The 19,037-nt window shown below is 44.5% G+C and overlaps 1 long non-coding RNA gene across 1 annotated transcript in view; it reads right to left on the bottom strand.

The window, feature by feature from the left end:
- LOC119698845 overlaps positions 1 to 19,037 on the bottom strand; it is a 55,223-nt gene that overhangs the window by 25,154 nt on the left and 11,032 nt on the right. The window contains exon 2 of the long non-coding RNA XR_005256289.1: positions 11,473 to 11,536. This is a non-coding gene — a long non-coding RNA (uncharacterized LOC119698845). The remainder of the gene's footprint in view (positions 1 to 11,472; positions 11,537 to 19,037) is intronic.

The raw sequence follows: 19,037 nt of genomic DNA, 5'->3' as shown, positions 1-19,037 counted from the left end.
AGCCCAATACCAAAAAGCAACATTCTGGTGTTTGGCTGCTTCTTTGCTTTTTCCTAATAATAGTGTGTGAAAAGCCTAAAAGGAAAGTTTAAGGCTCAGAGCTGGGCTTGGGCACATACCCCCAAGCAGGCCCAATCTCCAGAGAGGTTTCCTTCAGTCTTGAAAGCAGCAAGCACCAGAAAGTGGAGAGGGAGACCTAGACATGGCACAAATATGAAATGTAAATACACCACATTCCAGCACAGACCCTTACTGAAACAAGCCCTAGAGTAAAGCTCTCTCTTCCTGTTGGTGACAACTGCAAAGGACTTCAGCAAAATGGTATTTACTCAGTTAAATGACAGCTGTAATGCACTTCAGCCTCAGAAACAAAACTTGAGCTATTTAAGTGTCCTGGTTTCAGAGCTGAGGCTTTATTTGCACGTGGCTGTTGACTTCAGCAGGAGTCACCACTGCCACCAAAGGCTCTGCTCTGAGAGCCTCCTCAGAAGGAGACGTGGAATGGAAAAAGCCCTTTTGCTTCAGCTCAGCAGAACCCAGAGAAAGGAAGTAGAGAATTAGTTTAGAAACAAACAGAAGTCACTTCACCATCTTTTACTTCCCTTTCCCTCAGTAAATTGGGAAAAACCATATTCATCCTCTTGAAGATCTCTGACTGAGAATTAAACATTATTCTTGTTAAAAGGTGATGCTAACATAGTAACATGTCTTAGTACAGAGCAGTTTTTGCACATGAAGGTGCTGGGAGTTTTAATGAGCACCCTTTCTTTTGCCTTTGTACCAGTCAGAGCCACCTACTTGTTTAACATGGATTTTGCTATTTATTTTTTAAAACATTTCTTCTTAAGCTTTCAACCCAGAGTACACAGTTTTATTTAAGCTCTTGTGGTTGTGTTCATTCTAAACTCAACTCCAAAAACTGACCTCTCTCGGGATGAAGTTTTCTTTAAAAATGTGATGTGGTGATTTCATTTCTAGTAAAGGCTACACAACTGTCTTCATGGAAGGCACTTGGAAAAAAAACCTGCTTTGTTTTTGTAGATCCAGCAACTTGAGAAGGCAGGAGTGGGTGAACAGGGCTAATCATTTTGTTGCCATTGACAAGCAGGGAAGGAGTTAATTATCTGCTTCTTTTCACTAATTCTCTTGCAGAGCTCGGTTGTGCATATTAAATGTCTAAGTTACCAGATTTAAAGAAAAACTTGATCTCAATTTGGCTACATATTAGAAGTGCCATTCCCTGTTGTCCTACCTAGCACTGTTAATTGCATACATTTAGCCCTCTATTGGAGAATAATTTAGCTTCAGATTGAAAAGAAACAGCCCTGGCCTTGGTTATTTTGGCATACAAGACTCCAGTATGACTCTGTTTTCTAAGCAGACATTAATGATTCTAAAACTAATATTCATTGTTTGAAGAGGCATAGCAGCCTTGGCATTTACTTAACCTTTTGTCTCATGTATGAGACTGAGTCAGCCTAAATCCTTTTCTTAATTAATATCTATTCTTTTTTTTTTCTGTCCAACATTATTTATTAAACAATTTGTATGCAACAATTAAGAGTTGAGAGATTAGAAAAAAAAAAAACCCCACTGTAGGAGCGAGCTCACTTGGTACAACAACAACCACCAAACTGGTTCTCCAGCTCAAACAAAGCTCTGAGCAGGGATAAGAGCGGAATAGGGAGTAAGGAAGGTCAGGTAAAAAAAAAATAAAAAATCTGAAACCAAAAGTCCTACCATTCACCTCTTAGCCCTAACATTAAGCTATTTCCTACTAAAAAAGTAATAATTCTAGAGGGAAAGAGATAAAATAGTACTGCAAAAGCATAAAACCCCGGGATTTGACACCTCCAGTGAATGTCATTGATGACAGTTATGGTTGTGAATAAAGTGCAATCACTGAAACTGTTTGCTTATTGCTGTGGGAGAAAGAAATTATCATTTCAGCTTCCTGTCGTGCCTCACAGGACAGCAGTGCCTGCTCCACATGAGCTGCCCCAACTGAGCTCTCTGCTTCTCCAGCCTCTTTGTTTCTGTGCGCTTCCTTGCGCTCCTGTGGTCACAACTACAGCCGGCAACTTGCTGAGGGTGCCACAGAAGACCCTTAGGAATGCTGGGATCTACCTGGAAGTTGTCAAGGACACCTTTGGCAATGGCAATAAACCATTCTGCGGTGGCATTGTGAGCTGTATGACATTAACACAGAGCAGGATGGCAGCTGCATACACATGGAATTCACCCGGAATAGAGGCTCCAGCATCTCTGCTCACCTTTTCTCCCAGGCAGTAGCTTTGTGGAGTCACAGACACTTTGCTCAGGGGACTGTCTGCAAGACCAGAACTGAATCACCTTTTATATCCTACCAGAGCTGGATGACAAACCAGACCTACGGGAAAAACTCAACATTTTCCCAAAAAGCACAAGTGTGACAAACTGTATCCTGCACCCATCAGGATACCCGTCCTGATACCAGGAAACCGATGCAGTTCAGTTTCATACTTCATGGGCATCAAAGTCATCCTAAATCCTCTATTAGCCAACCCCTAATGCTCTTGGGATCTCTCTTCTAAAAGGCTTTAGGAGACTCCTGGGCACCACACAAGGCTTTCAACCCACACCTTTCACATGAACCGACAGAGAGTGAACCTTCCTACCCTGTGACGAGGTCAACACTTGCTTGGGGGGAAGACACAGTGAAGGAAAAAAATGGGACCAATGCTTAGAGACTGCTCTGAGAGCTGAACTGGACCCTGCCACTTTCTTGGTGCTCCCAAGAGAAACACTCCAGGGATCCAGATGTGGCATTTTCTCCACAACTACCTCACCAATGTGACACTACTTGAAATATTATTTCAGACATGGAGTGCAGCAGGTAATTTCAGAGCATGAACTTTGGCAGCAGGTTTTAAAATCCAAGAGCACGTCTATAAACCCAACATATTAATAACTTAACAGTTTTCAATAAGACATCAACATTTGCATGCATCTTCCTACTTGTTATGTGCAGTACTACATTTTTTAATGTTTCTTGGATGCTGGCCAGAGAGTCTGAGTCCCTAGTTAGTTCAGCTATTACTTTCTTGCCACAATAGATCTGGGTCTTGGCCAAGTACTGGACTCATACTGCATACAAAAACACAAAATTCTCTCCCTTATCTGTTGATAGTCTTCACTTCCCAGGAAAGGGAGAAAAAATGGCATAAATTAAGATAAATAAGTAAATACATAAAAATTCAGCACTAACCGTAGTAGAAGTATTTTTAGCATTTTTAACACTCCGTGTAATCAAAAGATTTCCTCATGTATTTTTCCTGCTTTAGTCTCCCAAGAGTCTAATTCATGATTATTCACCTGAACAGGAGAGGAAGATCTCTTCTTTAAATCCCTCCTGGAGTTCCTCAGGCTTTCTACAAGAGTGAGCAAGGTTACCTGACCTGAAATAAAACAGGGGAGGAAGAGGCTTCAGTACCATCCTTCCTTTTTCAGTGTTTCTCAGCCTATGGACTATGGAGGGGTTTAAAGAGGCCATGAAGGGTTAGAGACGGCCTCTGTTTTACATTTGACCTTTTTATCCCTTACTCAGAGCCTCTGGTGCCTTCAGAGGAAGACGGATGAACGCAGAGGAGATGCCTTTTGAATGAGGTTTGAAAACATTGTCCAGCACAGCTCTGGTGGCAGGGCAGTGAATGTTGCCTTTTATTGTGGGTTTAAGGTGGCAAACTCAGATTAACAAAGAGCAAGGAAAAGGAGCGGGTGACGCAACAATCGCGGCTGTGGCTTCCCAGCCACGTTAATCCCCAGCAGCCTGAGCTGCCCGTGAAAGGGCTGGGCCTGCCCACCCGCCCGGCCCTGCTGGGAAGGTTTTTCCCCACTTGAAGATCTGCATTTTATCAGAGAACGAGGAGGCTACAACTTTCCCCGACCCTAAAAATACCCCTCGGTGCTGCTGAGCGCACGGGATCACCGCGCTCCTCGGAGCGGGACAACGGCAAGGGGGTTCCTGCCCTTGGTCACCATGGAACCAGCACGGAACCCGAGCCAAGGACATGTGGGGCAAGGCCAGGAGCAGCAGGGAAGGCATCTCACCTTGCCCATGTCTGCTGCCAAGATCCCATCCCAGTCCACTTCGCTGTCAGTGTAACACTGATCCCAGCAGTCCACTGGGCTGATTTGGAAAATATTCCTAACAATATCAAGGTAGCTCACAAGGTAATAGAACACAATTCCTGCACCTTCTGCTAGAGCTGTGTGAGTGTTTTTTTTCTGTTCATTTGCCCAAATAAAGCAACAGTGCCTTAATTTCCGTTGTTTCAGAAATTAGATCCTCTTGAAGAATAAAAGGATGCTGTGTTCGAGAGGGGTAGCGTTTTTATGAAGACACGTAATTAGAGGAAGCCATTAAAGATACTTATAAAAATGATTCAGATTTTTATATGTGATGACTAACTAACTTATTATTGCTCTTCTTGGTCAGAGATTAATGGGAATTTCTTAAAGGACAAAGAATTATTTAACAAGCTTTAGGATATGCAGGGCTTGAAATATACTATAATAATGTGAATAATAGGAAATGTGGCTGTTTATTCCCTTAACTAATGAACCAACACAAATCCAGAGATAGCAAGATGTCAAAAAAACCCAAACATCAAACTAAAAATAACCCCAACCAATACCTAACAAGCAAGTGTATGTTTTTTACATGAATCTAAACATAAACTTTAGCAAGAAATCCCTCCCTTTAAGAGAATCAGGTTCCCATGTGCTCTAACTCGAAGTGGTAGAGGAACACACCAGCATGATCTCAGAAATTACTGAGAAGCACCAAAGACTATAAAGAGAGAGTTTAAAATCAGGGGATGCTGAATATCCAACCACTCCTTGTGAGGGGAAGGAGACAGCAAGGCAGAGAGAACAGACCTCTGCTGCCTGCAAGAGCTTCCCGTGAAGAAATTGTCTTTACAGTGATGACAACAATGTGCGTGGGCAAAGATTTCTGTGCAAGCAAACCTGGCTTCTAAGATCACAAGTAGCAGAGTCCCTTGATGACGGCCCACATGGACAGCTTTCACTTTCCCAACTGTTCCAGGTTTTAAGTGACCTCAGCATTAGTGAATATCACATCCCCTCTGGGCTGGAAGCCCGTGCCAAGAGGGAGTGGCGCATCTCTAGGCTGACATTGGCACTAAGGGAAGGGAGCAGGTAACACTTCAGTAGAGAAGGAAGTGGAAGGCAAACCAGTTTCTCAGGCAGCTCAAAAGAGTGTTTGGCTCTTTTCACAACAGATTTGACAAGTGTTTTCTGCAGTAACTGCTTAGAGCAACAAACTGCAGTGATTCCTGGGCCCAGGTGAAGCAGCAATAGTTCCCTCTCTCTGGCTGAAACAAATAAACACAAACCAGCTATTTTCCAAAGCAGATCCCAACCAAGCCAGGCAGTAGCAGTGAGCCTTCTGCAGCCTGACACCCAATTATTTTAATATCCACTACATCTTCCTCCCCTCAGGGCTCATTGGGTTTTTTTTCCTTTAACTTTCTGAAGGCACACAAAGAATTGAATAACCTTTTCTCCGCGTACCTGGCTACAGCCACAGCACTGAGGGGGGTCCTTTCGACATTTTAAAGGACCTGAAGTGTGTGACAACATGGCACTGCAGTCAAGAATCTTGCCGGGAAACAGAATAAGAAGATTTATTTTATTTTTAATATTTGAAAGATTTCAAAAAGCATTCAACTGGATTTCTCACTAAGAGGATGAGTGAAGAGAATCCTTTGTAACTAAGCTGGGAGGCCCAAGTCTTTTATCCATTGTTACACAGTTTTTCCCCAGGGCAGAGTTAGGAAGGCCTGCAAGCCCCAGCAGCTTAACAAGGCGAGTACACTGGGTGGGCTTTTCTGCCATTGCCTAAGCTTCTCCCGAGGAAGGAGCCGCTGGAGCCGAGCAGGTCCCGCGCTCATCCCAGGCCCCGCCAGGAGCTATTTGGGAAGATCCTGGTGGCAGCGGTGCTCTGCCAGCAGTGACTGTGCCCGGCCTGCCTGCAATGCACACACTCCCCCTCAGTGCCCAGACACCTCTGCCTCCTCAATAACCCAGGAGCAAAACCATTCCACACAAGATTGGCAGCGAGCTGGCACTTGGATTAATTGTTGTGCATCGGACTTTGCAAGCTGCCTCTTCCTGTTGGCTTTTTTAAACCCTCACACACAACTGGTTGGTCAGAGATACCTTATCTCTTCCAGGATAGGCTGTGCAACAGGAGGAAACCAGTGTAACCATGCTGCTGACACCTTTCTTCTCTTCCTTTTTGTACTTTTAACATCTGTATGTGAAAACCCTTCAGCCCTGATGCAAATGGGCCGGCGGGTTTGGATCACATGGACCGGGATATTCCCTGAGCTTGGTTTACAGCAGGGATGGACCCACCCACCTTTCCCAGGGATGTTTGGGTTTGGCTGAAAGTGAGAACTTCCCTGAGTGATTCCAAACAATGTCAAAAGGGCCTGAAGTGGGACACCTAGGACACATTCTTATCCCCCACCCCACAAACCCTTGTTCTGAGACTTGTCCAGCTGATTACAAAGCCCTAAATATGCAAGATCTGTGTCAGTTGTATTTTGCTTGGCAGCGTTTCACAGCCCTGCCAGTCTCTGTGGGAGGTACAGGAATGAGGAGCAGCAGAGGGCCAAGGATTGCCCTGACCATTTGTGCCTTCGTCAAAGCCTCAGAGTTCACCATTCAAACATGCTCTCAAATTAAAGGTGAAATAAAAGATTACTTCTAAGTAATTAAGCCTCTCTTTTCCTGACTTGCTAAATTTGTGGGACACTAACAAGGCAGTGATTTTGAGGGGAAATGTCTTTTGTTAAAGTCCAGAAGCAGAAAAATATGGAGTTTGTAAATAATGGCAATATTTGCTTCCTTGATCCCACTGAAATTAATGGTCTGTGGTTTAGGTATGTCAGTGCCATAAAGTAGGCTATTCCTGGGAACCGGGTGCTCCATGTGTCGGTGATGGAGTTATGGAGTGGCAGTGGCCATTTCTTGGTCAAAGTTACAGAAGGGGTTTTTCTTTATGCTCAACTCTCCTGTTTATACTCCAACAAAGAGCTGAAGAAATTCAGAAGTCAGACCTGGAGCCATGGTTGAAATTTTTCTATAAAATTGGAAAGGGATTCTGACAGAGACTTTCAAATGATGGCACCCCTGAAAAAAACACAGCTCACAAGCACAGGCTGTGCCCTCGCTGGTTTTCTCACACAGGGGTGAACGTGGGTATGAGCAAAACTGTTTGACAGAATTATTGCCCCTCCCAAGCCTCTTCTCCCCTAAAGCCTCGCTCTCCTTCTCCAGCTCCACCATTCCCACGGAGATGCTGGAACAACCAGGAAAAAAGCATCTTACTTATGTGCTATATTTTAATGTTTATGGTATGGCTTTTGGTATAATAGGAATAATTGCTATTGCTTTGTAGTACACTTACAACAAATAGCTTCTGAGATTGCTCAAACACTTTAGCTCCACTTCAGCTCTTAATCAAACTCAGCAGCTGTTTATTGCAATTACACCATAAAGCAATAGACATTATCCCTTAACTAACTGTCTTATTAATATAGGTAGTTACACAGCTACTTCATAGTTAGTCTTAAATAACTGCTTTTAATTATTTTATTAACATAAATAACCATCTCAATAAATTTAAATTAAATGCATATGTGAGAAAACGCAATTTAAAGCATTGCACAGAATTGCATCTGTTTACTAATGTTTAAATTGATGTCATTGTGTAATTCAATTAAAGTGGAACTTTAATTTATTTCAATTTTTGATGGCCATGAGACACCTAAGACACCAGAACTTCCTAAACATTAAATGGGCACTCTCTCCTCTTCTTGTGCTGCTGTATTTTCTTGGCAATATTAGTTTGCTGCCAGGCAAATGAGATTTCTCTTTACCCACAAAACTTACAATTTAATATCCCCGTTTAATTTTGTTTTCTTCCCATTCCCAAAGCAACAGATGACTGGATTGCATTTTGCCTTTTGGTTCAGTTGTGCAACTCTGCTTTCAGTGGAGAACAGGATTTCACTTTCCTGTGCAATGCTGGATCCTCCATGTCTTATGCCATTTGTTCTGCTGGGATCAAGCTCTTTGCCTTCAGCTAAAGGGAAAGCAGACATTGCCTGACCTGGCCTGAAATCCCCTTTTTCTTCCTCAGGGAGAGCCTGGTTTATTGTTCAGGGGGCTCATCCTACCCCAAAATCTCACACTGCAGAGGAGGCAGCACTTGCACAGCAGCTCTTATCCCCCAGTGTCACCATGGAATGTGACTCTGGAAAGGGACCCCAGCCCAGATGAGTGCATCCCTCATTCCCCAGAAGGCTCTGCCCAGCACACTGGCCTATTCAGATTCTTTTTGGGGGATGAAACAAAAATTTCCTCTCCTTACTCTGGTTTAGATGCTTCCCCTGAAGGATAAAGAGGAAAATGCTTGCTGGGGAGCAAGGAGAAAAGGAAAGGGACTCCCTTCACCCCTCAGGGAGAACAGATGATGTTAGGGAGCACTGGGAGAAACTAACAGTGGAAAGTGTAAGGCAAGAATGGGGTGAAAATGAGGCTGGAAAACATAAAGATGCAAAAGGAGGGGAGGAGGTCTCACATACTTTCCTGCCAGCTCAAAAATTTTAATTCTGTAGCTGGTGTAGGGACCTGCCAATGTGAACTGCTAATCTCTCAAATCACAGCAAAGCCCTCAAAAGTAGCTGGGATGTATTGAGAAAAAGTGTTGAACTCAGGAAAATGTAAAGTAGAATTTCTCAGAGGGTCTTGATTGGGATCTCAGCAGGTTTGTAACCTTCTAAACTGTGGAAACCAAGGCATATTTGGCTCTTGGATGTCAGTCAATGCCAAAGGTTTTACAGGAGAGCAATGAAGGGAAGAATTTGGTGCAATAATGGTGACTATTGCTAAGTAGCAAAAAGTCCATGCCATCCTCTGGCTGCTCATCAGAGGACACAGTCTCCCTTCAGGGAACCATTAAAGAATGTAAAATCAGGTTTCAATGCATTTCCACACAGGTACACTCTCTGTCACAAGGAAGGTGCCTCAGTGACACCCAGCCTTGTGGAAAAGGGGAATGTGGCTGGGACAGCAAAGCTGAAAACAGTAATTTATTGATTTGAATACTTTTATCCAAATGCACCAGGTAACATGAAGGAATAATTACAGGCTCCATCAGAGAGGGGTTGTGATCTGGCAGACACACCAAGCTCCCCAGGAGACAAGCTCTTAAAACTTTACAGACTCCGCTGGGCAAAGACAGGTGACTCAGTACAAAGGGTTTTTACAGAAAAATGTAGAAACTAGAGTGAAAGCAGACATGTTTAAACTTCAGGTAACTGAGAGTGATCAGGGGTTGGATAATTGAAGTTCCAATGTATATTTGCCTACATTGTCGCTCACCTTTGAGCCCTACCTAGGCATCTTGACATTTATGTAGTCTGAAATCCTGAAAGCTCTGAGTTTAGACAACTAAATTGTTGCTTGTCAATTTAGCCTTGACTGAAAGACAGGTGTTTTGTTTCAGAGTAACACTCCTTTCAGACTCCTCTATTCCCAAGCTCGCATTACTGAGCTAAGGAGCTATCAAAAATGAAATAACTTACAAGCAGGCAAAGACATTTACATACCTCGAACAAAGGAATTCTTTGGGCAAAATAGGGATTTTTAATTATTGCTTGTTTTTTGTCATGTGGGATTCTCATCTCTGGCTCTCTGGTGGGAGCTGAAGGAGCTTGGAGACTTTGAAGGTTCCTACATTTTTGGTACTGCTATGCAGTTTTACAAGCCGAATGCAAAATGCTGTCTGAACACAAATCCAGCTGAAAATCTGAACCAGAAGTCTCCAAAAATGCAATTCTGGAAGCAGGCATACAACACAAACAGCAGTCCGATGGCAACAGGGTGTGCAAGGGGTATCTCTTAGGCTCATCCTAACTTTACCTCTAACTCAAAGTGGGTCATTATTGCCAGGCCTTCATTATCATCTCCAATACTTCAGGCTTCTTGGCATTGTGGCAGGGCTTGGACCTCAATCCCTTTATTTATGCCATTAAGTGTGCTGAAGGCAACAGAAGACAGGCTTAATCACAGTGACCTGCCAATAACCTCAGCTGTGACCTGGAGGGATCCCCAGTTTTGGCATAGGTTAAGGGTCTCATCTCATTTAGAACCTTAAGCTGGATTTGAACTGTAGCCCCAGAAGTGAAAAAGCCAGCGTTTTTATCTGGGAAGCCACATGGCTCTGGCTTGGTACTTGTGACATTCCAGTATTGGCAAACCAGGGACATATTAACTGTGTGCTCTGTTTTCTGCCCTTAATTATGGCCAGCCAGTCTGAGTTTTCTTTTCTTTTCTTTCCTTTTTTTTTTTTAAGGCTTTGAGTGACAAAGTGACTATGCATATCATTCCACATTTGAACTGTAAGACTTCAGTATTTCTACCTCTAGTGTGTAATTGGATCAGCTGCCAGTTACAGAAAGGAGCTGGGTGAGTATTAAGTGTGTGGAAAATGAAGAAGAGTCCAAGTGTGAAGGGGAGGAATAATTTGACAAAGCCTGCAGTGAGCTGTACGTGGTTTTCCCGTTCCAAAATGGAGTAGGTTTTGAAGCGCATGTGAAAAAACTGGCTTTGATTTATTAGCTCTGGTTCACAGAATGCCAGCCACAATCTTGGAGCAACTCAAGACATATGGAAAACCACAGTCCCTGCCCCAAGGAACTCACAATACCCACATTATCATACTGAGGGTGGACCAGTGCCAGCCTGAAAAACACTCTGCTTTTCTCTGGGTCTTGAACAACCCTGTCAGGCAGGGCACAAAGCTGCTGCTGCCAGGGCTGGGGCTTGGTGTGCCCATGGTGTGGTGGCCCTCAAACCATCACACCCAGTGCTCTTTTGTAGGTCCCCACTGCAACGCTGCCTCACTTGAATCTGGAGTCTCTTAAAGGAATTAAGATGATGTGACTATGAAACAGACTAGAACCAACAACAAAAATCCATGGTAAATCTCAGCCCTTTAAAGAGGTGATAAATAGGTGAAGACTGTGCATCAGAAAGTGACAGTTTTTCTGTCAGGACAAGAAAGTTGAGCTCCAACACTAAGCACAGGTAAGGCAGGATCACACAGACTGAAACAGTTCTTTATCCAGCAAGTGTTCAACCATTTATATCTTTAGGAAGTGCAAGCAAAATCCCCTCAGGTAAGAACTGGGAGTCTGTAGGTTCCTGGTCAAACTCTCCTGGTGAGACCCAGAACATCCTTCACTTTGCATTCGAAGATGCAACTCAAGACAACAATCTAATCATGAGGTGGCCAATTGAGAGGATTAGGAGAGAGACCTGCAGCCTGAGATCAAGGAGAAGGCCACAACATGCAGAGCAGCTCATGAAAGAAGCAGAAGAAATGGCAATTACCTGGAAATTCCCAGACAGTTGTCCCTCAGCTCCAGAAATGCTCCCTAGAATCCAGAATGCTGATCTGTAAGGAGTAAGCAAGAAAAATTTATTAGTGATGGAAACAAGAATTACAGACATGCCAGGTGACTGCCCAGTGCTGCCCAGAAGATGGAGAGACCAAAAACAGATTGAGATTTGCTACTTCCCAACTCTAGGGGGCTGCACCTGGTGGTTTGCTGCCCACAGAGCCAAACTGATATCCTGGGATTTGGAAATTCCTCTGCTCTGCCTTCAGCAGCAGCCACTAACTGAGAGGAGAAGTGTCCTAAAGGGCCCCAGGGTTATGGCCATAGAGTCCTGTCCTTTTTGGTATAAAAGCCCTGCAGACAAGTCGATCAGGCAAAAACACAACAAAAAGCCATCTCAAAATCATTTCTCTCTGACTCTCCAAAGGGTTAGGGCATTAAGACAGAATGCCCTACCTCAAAGGAAGTCAAGATTGGATCAGAACATCTCAGAAAGATAGAGAAGGAGAGATGGCAAGAGGCAGCAGTGTAAAGGTTTTATCAGCATGAGTTGGGGATGACCACATTACTCATAGGTCACTGTGCTTTCCAGCTGACTAGCAACAGATGAAATAAGGAAAACAACGGCCTCCGGATTTCCAGGTAGCAGCTGCAGCCAAGGCTGTCTTTTCAGCTGCCCTTTTAGCATGGAATATGCAGGCACTGCTCAGAAACTGCCTGACTTCCCATGCAAAAGGGAACCTGAGAGCCCACTGTCAAGGAGAACACCAAGGAAACATTTGTGTTATTAGAGGGAGGAAGCCTTCAGAGGCACCTGGCTTTCCCTACAGCTTGGATACTTCCAGTATTTCCTAGAAGTACACCAGAGATCCTTGTGGATCTCCAGCAGGAAGGCACCAGGGAAGGGTGCATTTATTATCCCGATGTCAATTCACAACTGCTAGACCAGAAAACAGGTGCAGTCCTTCATGTCCCACAGCAGCAGCCACAACACAGACTTTGTTACCTAACAAAGATGTTAGGTATCAAATAAATCAAATAGAGATCCTTTATTTATAGCAAAGTGATGCCGTTCTGCCAGGCTCTGCACAGAGACTTTGTCACAGACCGCTCGCGTTCCTGGAAGGTGCCATCTAAGAGGACACACACCCTGAGATCCCGACAGCTGAGGGGAAAATCTCACTGCCATTCCTGACACTTCTCAAATTAGCAAGAGCTTATAACCATGAGGATTTGTGGGATCCCTCTCCTGCCAGGGCTGGATGCACACGGGGTAAGGTAATGCCCTCCTGCTCTCTGCTGAATTCTCTCACCCCGCGTTGCGTTGTTGTGAGATTTCCTACTTGTGTTTGAACTCTCTGAATACTCTCTTCAAGGAGCCAGAGGCCTTGGTAACCTTCTACCCCAGCAGTTCTTTTCCTGCAGTCAGGAAATTAGCTCTCCTTTTTTTTTTTTTTGTTTGCCTTTTTTTATTTTCCCTTTTAATTGAAAAGAACTAGGGGAATTCCCCTTTCCTGTGCCCGGTTTCATGCAGGGCTCTGATGGCAGTGGTTGGTGACAGCAGCAGAAAAACCCAAGCCATGCCACTCACAAACAACAGTGCCACACTTTGTGTAGGGTTTTATGTCAATATTTTGATAATTTCAGTTATTCTACATTCTTACTGGTATTGAGATATCTAGAAAACAATGTGTGCTTCAAGTAATTCAGAAAGCATCATGATAGGCCTGTGTGAAAACTTCTTCCCATAAAAACTCAAATCAGGTCAAATTCTGAGACTTGCTTTTCAGCTGATATAAACCCCTGAAGATAATGTAATTACTGGTATGACAGTTTTCACTCTGAAATGTCCGGGCTCCTCTGTTTCCTCCATGTGAGCAGGGGGGACAGGTACCAGCAGGGGAAGGTTTCCCATCTCTGCCTCCCTGGTGTTAGTTTGCACCAGGAGCTGCTTTTACCCCAGCAGGATTTCTTTTTCCTTCATTCAAGAAATTGTATTTTTTTTTTAATGTAATCAACAAGAGAACTTCCCTTTCTGTTGTCCAGCTTTGGAAGAGGAGCCTGATTTATATTTTCAGCCAGAAGTCCCCCCAAAGTCATGAGAGGATATGATGGGAAAGGGATTAGAGAGGAAAGTAAGTGGCACCTCTAATACGTTTTACCAGGATATAGGAAGACGATAAATACGAGACAGACAAACAAGAAAGTTTAGGAAAGAAAGGGGGAAAACACATGAAAGGTGTAATAATAAAGGAACCTCATCAGTAGCAACAACTCGAGGCAAAAAGAGGCCTGATGGATGGTTAGGCTAGCATGAGTGAGGAAGGCTAAAACAAACCTTTCCAAAGCATGAAAAAAAGAAACCAAATTGCATTTAAAAAAAAATAGTGAGAGAAAAAAAATGTCAGAAGACAAATATAACAGACAGGGAGGATTTCTAAGAGCACAAAAGCAGAGGTCAGTGCCCCATGGTCATTTCCTAAGAAATGAGGAAGCAGAAGTGAAGGAAAATATCTAAATAAAAAAGGACTCCTTATAAACAAAGGGCACATTGACTGCTAGCCCATGATTTTTTTGAAGGTTTGCTATCAGCATATCTCCAATGATAAATGCCTTCACATGATGCCAGCTCTCTGCAGGCACAACTGCAGCAAATCAGTTCTGCCAGGCCGCAGACGAAGTGACAAGGAATCACTTCCCCCATTCCACGTGGCACAGCCCTGGTCCATGCACAGGCTGGGGATAAATCCTCAGGAAAGGAGCACAGGGCAGCAGTGTCCAGCAGCACAGAGGAGGAGAACACAAATGGGGAACTAAACTGGTAGCCTGGAGCTTCATTCTAAACATGATTACACAGGTCCATCTCTGATCAAGGCTCCTCATTCCATGTCCTGCTCCAATTGCTCCTTTTTGTGCCTTGGGAACTGGTTTGTCTAGGCAGAAAAAATACTTCTAGATTGTTCTTGCCACACCCACCAAAACTGAAAATTGCCAACATCATCCTCTGAATGGCAATGGCATCCACAAAAAGAGTGGAATGACACAAACAAATCCAGGAGCTGTTTGGTGACTGCTGAGCCCAGGCTGGTGCCCTGTCACGACAGTAACCTTGTGTAATTCATTGAACCCCCTAAGCTCAAACTAATGTCCCAAACTGCCTTCTAGGTGCCCTGGAGCACAGCTCCAAGCTCAGTTTTCCATGGAGAGAGAAGCATCTGAGCCATCCCACTGAGCCATGGTAGAGATGTGCAGGCCCAGGGCTGGGCAGGGATGGGGCTCCATGGAAGAATGGTGGATGGAAAGGCTCCATTTTAAAAGTAAAGATGTATGGGTGACCCTCAGAATTTGTGCAGAAGCTTGATGGGGTAAAAGCTGTGCCCACTGACGTGTTTCCAAGCAACCCCCAGGCATTATCCTGCACGTGGGCAAATGCTGTTCTCCCTCCCATCCCATCAGTGGGGTTTTGTGATTAACACCAATAATTTCAAAGGCAATATTCTGCCTATTGATCAGAGCCCCATTCTGGGAGGGAGAGATTCAGACTGACACTGAAAGCTGAATCTGCAATGTGTATGTGCACACTGACTTGCAACAAAAGAACCACATATAGCCCTCTGTTTATCAGGAAAATCCAGTCAGGTCCTGCGGTATCACCAAAAGACAACAGTCTGGCCCCAAAGCCTCCATTCCACAAACTCCCACATTGTGCTGCCACAAAGAGGAGGGTGAGAAGATCTTGTCCAGATCCTGCGGCCTTTACTCAGACCTCAACTGTCATGGAAGCATTGCCTTCACTCACCACAGCATCTTCACTACAAGTACTTCTGTCCAGACCACCTTTGCCAAAGTAAACACTGCTGTGGTTTGGGGGGGGTTGGTTTGTTTGTTTTGTAGCTGAGGTGGGGAAAAAAAATGCAGGTTAATTTTTTTCAATAGCAAAAAATGTGGATAGAAATCCCCCCCTTTTTTTTTTATTTTTTATTTTTTTCTGGAACAGACAGCTGAGAAACACAGAACAGCCTTTTTCTGTCCCCCCACACCCTTGCTCTGTACACCATCCCTGCTTTAAGATTAACTGTCAGTCTGTGCTACCCTTGAGGCCAGACATTCTTTGAATTTGGTTATTATATCAAGGTGCATTTGTGCTTCTAAATGGGCAGCTGTACTGTAAATGGAGCACAAAAGAGCAAAATTCAGCCTGCTCCAGCGTGGGTCCAAAGCCCAGCGTGCCTGTGATGCTGTAGCCTTTTGTTTCAAATGCAGATAGATAAACTACAGCCTTTTTTCCATGACGGTTATAATGCAGAATATGAAAAACTCTTGGGATGGTTTAAGCTGCAGGGTATTCTCCCAGAGTTCTGTCCAAAAATAATCTAGTAAAAATGTGGACAGAGAACCATCGACCTCTGCTTTCCCCCGAACATATGCAGCTCTGATCAGTCTGGTATTTCAAGAAAAACAAGGTCCTGAACCCTAATCCTCAGACACATAACAAAGCGCACTTCACAGCTGTGATGCACAGCTACTATCAGCTCCGAGGCCTGAGTGGGTCCCAAGACAATGCCTCCTTTATCACCCAGAGGACAAATATCTAGACAGCAATATTTTCTGCTTGAATGCTTCAAGCATCTCTCGCAACTCCTGACTGAAAGAGAAAACTGAGCTGAGAGTGTTTGCTGAGTGATTATTTTAATTTACTACTTGATGTAAATCTAAATGAACTGACATCCAGCTTGAGATGGACAGAAAACAATCATTGTGAAAAAAGAAAGAAGGCTAATATTACAATATCATTTGAGTAGCACAGGTTTAGGCAACTTTAGCAGTGGCAATGTAATAGATAGCCAGGCACGGTTTGCATTTCCTTTTCTTCACTCAATTACCATAATAAGTTCTGTAATTTTAGGGCTGTTTATTTATCAGGCGACGATAACAAAGACGCTCAGAACACGGTGTCTGAATGCAATAGTACAAAGCAGCCCAGTGATGGCCCCTGCATGCAGAGGGATTGCTGATTCCCACACACCTGGTTATCCCTGTGTACCTGTGCTCAGAACCAGCAATATCCCCCTTTTTGCTAATTGCCAAAATGGAGCACGCTCAGCCCCTGGCTTCTGGCAGAGCGAGGGAAAGGCATAGGAAAGGAAGAAAACTTCCTAGTGAAGTTCTCCAGCGCTTTAAAAACCTGTCAAGTCACTCTGCTGAGCTTTCTGGTATGAACAATAGATTTGGGACCTGGCCTGCCTGCACCAGGGAATCTGTCACTGCTGCTCTCTGATCCGGGCTTCCAGCGTTTGATGGCTGCGCAGTGTCACAGAACAGCTGGAGGAGAGGCGCCCCGGCTGCGCCGGAGACGGAGGGAAAAAACAACAAACAAAAAGCAAAAGCAGAGGTTTCTTTGTGAGACAGGCACACGGTTCTGGGCTCTGCCAGAGTCAGACGTGGCACCTGCGGCGTGGCCTGTGGTGCCCTGCACCGAGAGGAACAGGCACTGCTGCCCCAGCACCCGTGCCCAAAGGAGTGCCAGGGAGGAGGAGCAACACAACCCCACAGGGAAGTCCAGCAACAGCTCCCTCCCAGGGGGTTCACCATCTCCTGCAGCTCCTCACAGCATTTTCCCAGTGGAGACCACCTCCATGGGCCCCTCCAGTGGCACCACCAGTGTGGATGAGTGGGTGAGAGGCACCACAAGCCCATCACTCTGTGCCTCTCTCAGCCCGTGTTGCACCCCCAAGAATGACTGAATGGCAGCTCTTCATTACACTCTGAGATGCTTGTGTCAGTTTTTGGGGGATTTGTGGTTGGAAAGACTGATCTACATGCCTAATTTCTTGCCCATTGCGTTGGAAATACGAACCTAATTTGAAACAAAACTCACAGAGTAATGTCCATTTTGCACATACCAAGGAGCAATGGAAAATCCCATGACTGAATGAGAATAAAGGGAGTTGAATGAAAATGGAACTCAATGGGTTTCTGAGAATGCCACTCAACAGCCTGGAGGTTTTGGAAGAAGGCCTTCCTATTCAAGGCCTCGAACCACTACCTTAAAGAAATCTCTGCAGTTCCTTCTTAAATTCTACAGGAGGCTCAAAAGCACGTCGGAAATATTTTTACTCCGTACCATAAGATGTTTTTCATCAGAGTAACATGCCTCTTAACCCATAGCCATATATTCAATTAAATTGCATGGGCATATGTGTGTTTATTTACATAATGTGTAAATGTATAGCTGGGTATATATAAACAAAAGGCTTTGCTAACAGGGAGGAACACACATGGCGGCGTAATTTGTGTATACGCACACTGTGCGACTGCAGCCGCTCACGTCAACACCATCCATCACCTGTATTCACCAAAACCCCGGCAGCTCTGCTCCACACGCTGCCTACAAGTCCACCACCATGATAATCTCCTTCCTCAATTAATTAAGGACAATTTAAATATTTTAAGTGAATTACATTAACATGACAAAACAGTAACATTTAAATTGTGGAGCTGCGAGGAGGAGAAAACCTGTGACAAAGTCCCTCTTTCAACACAGTTGCGGAGAAGGATCTTACAAATTGACAGTGTGCATTATGCACAGCCTAACTGTGGACATTTTCTGTCAAGCACTTAAACAGAAAGACACAACAACGGCTCCAGTGTGAAAAAGGACTTATCTGTGAGGGACTGGTCCTCACTAAAGGGCAAGCTTGACAAGTCCAAGCAGGCACCTGGAGCAGCATTTAAAATAACCCCGCCACACCAGAGAGGTGCATCATGAAGCCCTGTCTAAATTGCTGTGGGTTTGCACAGAACCTGCATTAACTGCCTCTATGGAAAAACACTGTTGGTCTACTGGAAAGAGTATTTTTTAAGTGCCCCTGTCAAATATTGCTTCAGTAACAGGGCTATAATACATGGTATGAAACGTCAGAGATGGAAATTAATTTTTTTTTTTAGCTCTGTGGGGCTTCTTACAACAGATCTGAAATTTTACATTCAGGACTCGGCAGCAAAATAACGTTTTCCCTTCTAGGGACAAAATTCTGCAAGGAAAGTTTTCGAGAAACCCAGCTTGTATTTATATCCTCCCCGTGCAGCCACTACGGATCTCGCACTCCTTCCACCGATGAAGTGACTGATTAACACATCCCGTTACTGGGATTTGCAAATTCAAGGCTGGATCCTGCCACACGTCCCTGAGTCAGCCTCAACCACATGAGCAGCTCCCAGCAGGAGCAGGGATCGGGCCCTTCCCAAAGGAGCAGAGCTGCACGAGCCTCTCCACGTGCCTTGACAAATAGGCACGTGCCAATGGAGATGCAGGTGCATCCAAACTCGGGTTACTCGTGCCACGCATCTGGGAGGGATCTGGGACTTCCAGGAATACAAGCAGGTTATGGTGAGGGCCAAGCTCCTGCTGCTCTTTCTCCACCGTGCCCATGGTGTGATGTCATGTTGTAGAAATTATGGTGAAGTCACAAAGCACGAGCTGAAATTTCCTGAAAACCCAGATTCTGGCTGAAACCCCCCCAAGGCAGTTTTCCTGCCAATGAGAAGTGGAGGACC

This window comes from Motacilla alba, chromosome 3 (assembly GCF_015832195.1).
Source record: "Motacilla alba alba isolate MOTALB_02 chromosome 3, Motacilla_alba_V1.0_pri, whole genome shotgun sequence".
NCBI lineage: Eukaryota > Metazoa > Chordata > Aves > Passeriformes > Motacillidae > Motacilla > Motacilla alba.
The sequence above is the reverse complement of the archived record's forward strand: the minus strand, read 5'-3'. Positions and strand labels throughout refer to the sequence as shown.